Raw genomic sequence first — 7,337 nt, forward strand, 5'->3', positions numbered from 1 at the left:
CACGATGTTAGAAAGGGTAACAATGCACTTAAGGAAATAATTGAAAGGCTAGACAGAAATCTACCCAGATCTTTTATGGTGGATGGCCCGAACCCTCCGCATTGCTCGACAAAGGGTACATGAACGTTGTTGAAAATGTAGGCATTGGTGGAGACTGCAATTAGGTACGGTGTTAGAACGGGTAACAATGCACGCAAGGAAAAAATCAAAAGGTTAGAAATGAATCTACCTAACTCGTTTGTTGAACACAACATTGATTGATAGAGGATAGATGAGCGTTGTTGAAAATAGTGGCATTGGTGGGAGCTGTAATCAAGTATGGTGTTAGAACAGGTAATAAACAACTTAAGGAAAAAAATGAAAAGTTTAGAAAGCTATGTACCTGGATTGTTTGTTGAAGATGGCCCGACTCCTCCCTATTACTTGACGGATGGTAGATGAACCTTGTTGGAAAATGTGGCATTGGTGGGGGCTGTAATTGGGCACGGTGTTAGAATGGATAACAATGAACTTAAAGAAAAAAATTGAAAGTTTAGAAGCCAACATACTTGGCTACCCCATGCGTATGTATATGAATTCGGATATGCATTTGGATGCATCATAAATGATGGGTAGTAAGCATTTCCTGGACCATAATATCCCTACAATACACAAAAAAAAAAATACACTAACTAGTTGGAATCGAGACACCTTCCTTTTATGAATGACCAATATATCATACTTGTGTTAGTGAAATTAGTGTAAAAGGCCTAGGTGGCCTTTTATCTTCCTCTTTGTCCATCACACTATTTCAACTAAGTTTTTAAATCAACATTACAAGGAAAAAAAAAAAAATCTTCAGTTATTTCAAGTCCTTCTCCTACATAATATTCTAGTTAAAAATGGTGTTGAAACTTGAGGTGTTCTCCCAAGGTCCTCTCTCCTACTCCCAACCCCTTCCTAAATGGCCCATGGGAGAACGTAAAAGTCCAAATAATTAATAGAAGAATGAAGTTGGTCCTAAAACATAGTTGAAAATCTCAGTAGTCCAATAGAATAAGAAATGAAGAAAAGTCCAACATTAGTTATCATAATATTTCTATGGCTGAAGATTGAAAGTGAAAAACTCTACGAATAGGAGAAAAATTAGGGGTGAATGTGCTAGCCTAATGGTGCAAATTCTTCATTTGAATATATAAGTTAGACATTACACTCCCACAAGTGAGTAGAGTTTCATCCTCATCACTATCAATTACACAAAAAATGCACAATAACTGAGATGAGAAACTAAACAGTGCAACAATAAATCATCTTTACAAAATCATACCCAACATGAAGATAACTGCCAAAAATCATAGCATGTATTACAAAGCAGCATGTTGTCAAGCCCAATAAATTTATTTATTATACGACAATGATAGAATAGAGTAAATTCATAATGTTTAACCCCACAATATTAGCGCATGGAGAATCATATAACTGTGAAAAAAAAATTCCAAATAAATAGAGTAAAGGACCTCTAAGAGGTTTCTTCTTAGAGGTCCTTACCGTCAAAAGCTGAGTAACACTGTGAATGACTACTGTTGCAATTGATATTGGACTTATTCTGAAATTTGGGAAAAAGAAACCATAAATATAAATAAATATTGACCAACCTAGAAATCCCCATTCTAAACCACAACCCAGAAGAAATACCCACACCAAAAATGGGTGACCTTGCAGGCACAACACAACAAAGGGTAGACCATAGACGGCACATGGAAGACGACAGAAGAGCGGTTGGAACCGAGCAGGAGGGGTGAAGTCGGAGGGAGATCAAATTCGAATACACTGATTTGGGAATATAGGCAAACATGAATAGATTTCTATTGAGTAAAATGCATGCATTTTACTATAGAAATAAAAAATAAAAATAAAAGCCACATAGGCAGTGTGTGGTGTTGGTGAAATATGAGACTTAAGTATAGAAGGACTCTATGAGAAATGTTGTTATTCATCCTGTAAGGAGATTTTTCCTCTTAGGCCGAAGGCCCATTAGATAAGTCCAAATATGGGGAGCCCAGCCCAGCTGGACGGCCCCTCAGCCACAAACTTGAGGTTGGCCCATGGCTATAATAACGTGGGAAGTCCCTAAATGCAAGGAAATAGGGGACACATAAACCCGACATTCCCCTACAACACTTGATCTTCTGATAGCAAGGGAGGACGAGCCTGATGGCGTGCACCTACAGGATAGAAGGAGTAGGAAGTCACGCCGCATTAATGGCATCAATTATAGGACTCCATGCCGCATTGAAGAATTCTAACTAAAGGAACAGTTGAGGGAACATATACCCCTAACATAGGGTATGGGCAGTACTGCTCCCCTCCCAAAACCTAATATAAAAGCCAATCTCCAGATATAAAGAACTTTCTTTGGATTCATTTACACTCTCATACAAACTACTAAGGAGATACTAACTTAAGTATCGGAAACTTCCCGGCCTCCACCAAGGCCCCCGACTCTCTATGTTTTCTTTAACTGTGCAGATGAAAGACAGAAGACCAGAGTCACTAGACTCTGGCCCAAATGCATACGAAACACGATGTTAACAATAGCACCGCCTTTGGGATATCTATAGACTTCAATTATCTTTCGTATGCTTGCGACAATCTATTCACAAACGACTCGGGGACAAGAGGAGGCAACGTCAATTTATATGGAAGCAAGGCTCGTGAAGGTGGAAAAACTGGTAGGGAAGCTAACTGCAGGAGTGGAGACCCTCCGAAAGGAAAACGAGACGCTTAGAGGAGCCACTAAAAACCCAAAAAAATGACATGGACCCAGCAACAATGAGCATATAGGGTCCAAGAACGTTGGAGGGAAATGTGACGTGGAGGAAGAAAGGAAAAACATATAGAACAAGCTATGTAACTTCACTGGAAAATACAAAGAAATGTTGAGAAAGATGGGCATATCTTCATCAATAGACCAATTGCTCACCAACACGGGCCTGCCCTATAGTGAGAAAGTGATGGCTATGCCCTTACCACCGAAGTTTCGGGTTCCCCTCATGGAGATGTACGATGGTACTAGAGACCTCCTTGAGTATTCGAAAACCTTCAAGGCTCATATGACCCTACACAGCTTTCCAGGGGAGATGGCCTGAAGAGCTTTCCTACTGACCTTGAAGGGGCTGGTGAGGGTATGGTTTGGGTCTTTGGCACCTAGGTCCATAGATAGCTTTAGGAAACTAGCCCACCTATTCCTCATGCAGTTTATGGCAAGCAGGAGAAAGCGCCCCGCAGCATACCTCCTTACCATCAAACAAGGAGAAGATGAGAGCTTGAAAGTATACTTGTCCAGGTTTAAAAAGGAGCACATGATGATAGATGACCTAGATGAGAAGACAACTCTAGAGTTGCTCCTAGGAGGAGTATGGCCCTGCTCCCAGTTTATGGTGTGGAGTTGGAAATGAGAACTCTCACCACGTTGCGGGAGTTTATTGATCAGGCTAGTAACTTCATCAACTCCAAAGATACATTTCATGCCCTGACTAAGCCAAGGAGGAAGGAACTAGAGCTTGCAGACAAGAAAGGGAAAGCCCCAACTAAAGGCAAGGCTCGCGAGAAAGCAAAGAGAGGACCATGCGAAGGCAGGAGAGAAGAAGTCCCCACAAAAGGACTGGGACTCTGATTTGACCGGTCAATGCTCAACTTCCAAAAAGACAACCGTCAACCCACCCAAGACTACAACGATGATAGTACTAGCCACTGTTATTGCACCTACCGCTAGTCCACCACCCATATCAATAAGTCGGTACAGCCTCAAGGCCGCCTAGCAGGCCTCACGATGAAATACAGGTTGCTCGACGTTACTCTAGGGATCACATCTCCTCCAACAAACGCCAACCCCCTCTAAAGATTTAGGGAGAGTCCAGTCTTAAGATGCTACTTGACCCCTCTTGCCAAGCACAAGGGCCAATGAGGCGAGTTCAATCTTAACATGCTGCTCGACCCTTCTTGCCAAATGTAAGGGCCAATGAAGCGAGTCTAACCTAAATGCCCCACTTGACCTCCTCTAAAAGCTTAGGGCGAGTCTAGCCTTAACGAGCTGCTCGGCCTCTTTTGCCAAGCACAAGGACCAACGAGGTGAGTCCAACTTGAACATGTTGCTCGACCTCCTCTAAAGGATTAGGACTAGTCTAGACCCCCCTTGCCAAGTGTAATGGCCAATGAGGTGAGTCTAGCCTTAACGTGCTGCTTGACCTCCTCTGAAGGCATAAGGCGAGTCCAGTGTTTTGAACTACTCAACCTCCATCACGCTAAATAAGAAGGTCCAGTCTTTTGACTCAATCTCCTCAAGCTCGACTTATCCCCCCATCAAATTTATCAAGCCAACAATGAAAAAGCAAAGGAAAAAGCAATGAGTAAATTAATGTGCATAGTAGAACAATGAAGAAAAATGCATGTTTAATAATGATGGAAATCTTTACAAGGAAAAAAATTACATCTATACAAAGAACTATACAATGTGGGAAACATAAACAAGAACTAAGGCATAGGAGCGTTAGGATTTGGCCCCAGACCATCAGTCTGCCTTGGACGCATCGGTGCGACTTAGGAGCTTTAGGATCTACCTCGAGAACCTTGGAAGCATCGGAGGCAAGAGGGAGGGCTTTAGGAATCTTATCTCGGCCCAGGTTGCAGCTATGCTCGAGGGCATCAAGGTCTAAAGGGAGGTCACCGATGTCGAGGGCTCTTAAGTGTGTCTCAAGCACCCTTGAATCCACCTAAGGGTTCTCCAAAATGTGGTCCAACATCCTCTTAAGGCCTTCAATGTACCCATACAACCAAGCCTAGTGGCAGACAAATACAGCTGACCTCAATTGCCCCTTTAAGTGGGGAACAACCTCTTAGACCTTGGACAAGTTGCTTCGTAGATCCTCGATTACTATGTCCTGGGTGGCTACCCTTTGTTGAGTTTTTTCCAACTCCTTAAATGTATATTTGGCCATCTTCTTCTCTTGATCAACAGTGAGTCTTCTCGTACCCTTAGAGCGTCTGAGAAGGACTAGCATTGTTCCTCTAGTAGTTTGAATTGCTAAGCCTCAAAGTCTTTGAGTCCCCTTAACTCGGCATTCTCTCATTGCAATTGGCTTTACGACTATTCAAGGATTGTCAGCTTGGCAGTCAGTTTATCAACTGACTCCACGGTGAAGATTATCACCGTCGATGTGGTTAAGACATCATTGCAAGCCAACTCGGCCTCCTCCTTCGCCAAGGCCAATTTGATCTTCAAGGCCTTTCATCGCTGGCAAAGATATTCAATCCACTCCTAGCTTTGTGTATAAGTGAGCTGGGCCTTCACCAACTCAACCTCCAGAAGCTCTTTCTCCTCTCACTCCCCACATGAGCATCAAAGGGCTTGCCACGCTAAGGAGCAAAGGGCCAGGTTCTCCCTTTCGATTGCTTCCTGACCATTCACTATAATGGTAGCCAATTGAGTTGCTCCTAGTCACCAACAAAAGCAAACATGAAAAGGGTCAGAATGTAAAAAGGGAAAGAGGGAAAAAGACAAATCGACGATCGTAAAAGACCTTGGAGAAGAAATCCATGAGGGATTTAGTCACCCACTCCAAGGATTATCCACAAGCTTCCTTGACCTCAAACTAAGTGGAGAAGGGGCTAGTCTCCACTTGGCACTCTTCAAGTGGTGGCTGTACAATGATCTCCACCCTCTCGACTATGCCCATGGCCTCCTCTGCAAGGCTGATGGCGATCTAGGAACGAGAGGGGCCCTTAATGGTGGAAGAATGCCCCTTCCTAAGATTTGAGTGCTCCATCCTCTCGCTAGGGGTGCGCAAACCTCCTTCCTCAGCCCTTGTCTCCAAAACCACCTTCATTTTGACAGTTGAAAATATGGCGACGAGCAGGGGAGAGATTGGAGCAATTGACTTCTCGGTTGCAAGGTCAGAAACTGCAGCCAACTTTAAATCAGCTTCTTCCCCTTAGGAGTTGTCTCAACAAGCTTCTCGGCAAAAGCCACCATAGGCTTGGCAGTGGCAGGGATAGGAGCAGGACCCTCTTCCTAGGGTTGAGCACAATGGGGCTCAGGTGAAGGCACCCTCTCCACATTTGAGATGGGACCTTCTACTTGATTTTCAGCAACACCCTCAAAAACTTGACCCCCGACTGTGGATTACACAGTAGATGAAGAAAAGAGGATCATCTCCACCTTTACCTTAGGAGGAGGCTCTACCATGGTTGACTTGCGAGGACCCTAGTCCTAAACCCCCCATAAAAGTGCATTGAGAGTATATTGGCTCCTTGGGACAGCTATGCGGGCTCGTCGACGAGGTTGGCACCATGGCAACCACAACTGCCATGAGCTCCTTAACTAAAGCGACAACAGATGGAGGAGCAGTTGGCTTCAGGAATGGCGGGGTTCTCTCCCTCCCACCTCTGTGGAGGATTCAAAAGAAGAACGGAGGGAGCTGGTATAGAGATAGGCAACACAGGTGGTGGTCAGTGCATCTCAACCACCTTTGATGACCGCCCAGAAGGAAACTGAGGGAGGGACACTTGGTTGTTGTCAGCCTTAGCCACCTCCCTGTGGGTTTTCTTCCCCTTGCCTACGGGAGGAGGCTTGAGGGAACGCTTCTTTGCTGGGGTGGCTTGCTACTGTATATGAATGGTCTAGGTGTCACTGAAGGAGGCAAATACGCCCTTTATATTCCCCTACCCAAGAAGAGACTCTAAAAGGACATCATTCGAGAATCACCCACTTCTTAATAAGGGTGATACAGCGTAACTCCTCGGGAGAAGCCATTTGTCATGTAGCTTTATCATCATGGACAACCCCCTATATAGCTCAGACAGGGAATTCCCTACAAGTTACCTACCCAGCTAGAAATTCCTATCCTCGATCTGACATAAAGAAAAACTTGTTGGTCTAGCTATTGACCTTGTGATAGCACGGTTCCAGTGTGAAGAGGGTGTGCATCGCCCTAAAACTGCAAATGCTCCCCTCAGGTTTTATGAGATTGTGGGCTAGAAGAAATTCATGGCTAGTAAGGTCAGCATGCTCTGAGCCTAACTTCAATAAAATGCGCCACCATAGAATGTAGCAGCACATCAAGATCTTCTAAGCATTTGGGTGCAGTTGAACAGGGAGAGGAAATGGTAACCTCAGCCACAAGAGAACATGCTTAGGCAAGAAGGCAACATTCGAGGCATAACCGTCGTCATTGATTGCCCCTTCCCATGGTCTAGGGACCTCAAAAACCACCTTTTTTGGGATGTGATAGGTGGAGACCAATTATGACAAGAACTCAGGGGTAGCCTTTGAGTGCCAATTGTAACCAATGAAGAATTGT

Source organism: Carya illinoinensis, chromosome 8 (assembly GCF_018687715.1).
Source record: "Carya illinoinensis cultivar Pawnee chromosome 8, C.illinoinensisPawnee_v1, whole genome shotgun sequence".
Lineage (NCBI taxonomy): Eukaryota > Viridiplantae > Streptophyta > Magnoliopsida > Fagales > Juglandaceae > Carya > Carya illinoinensis.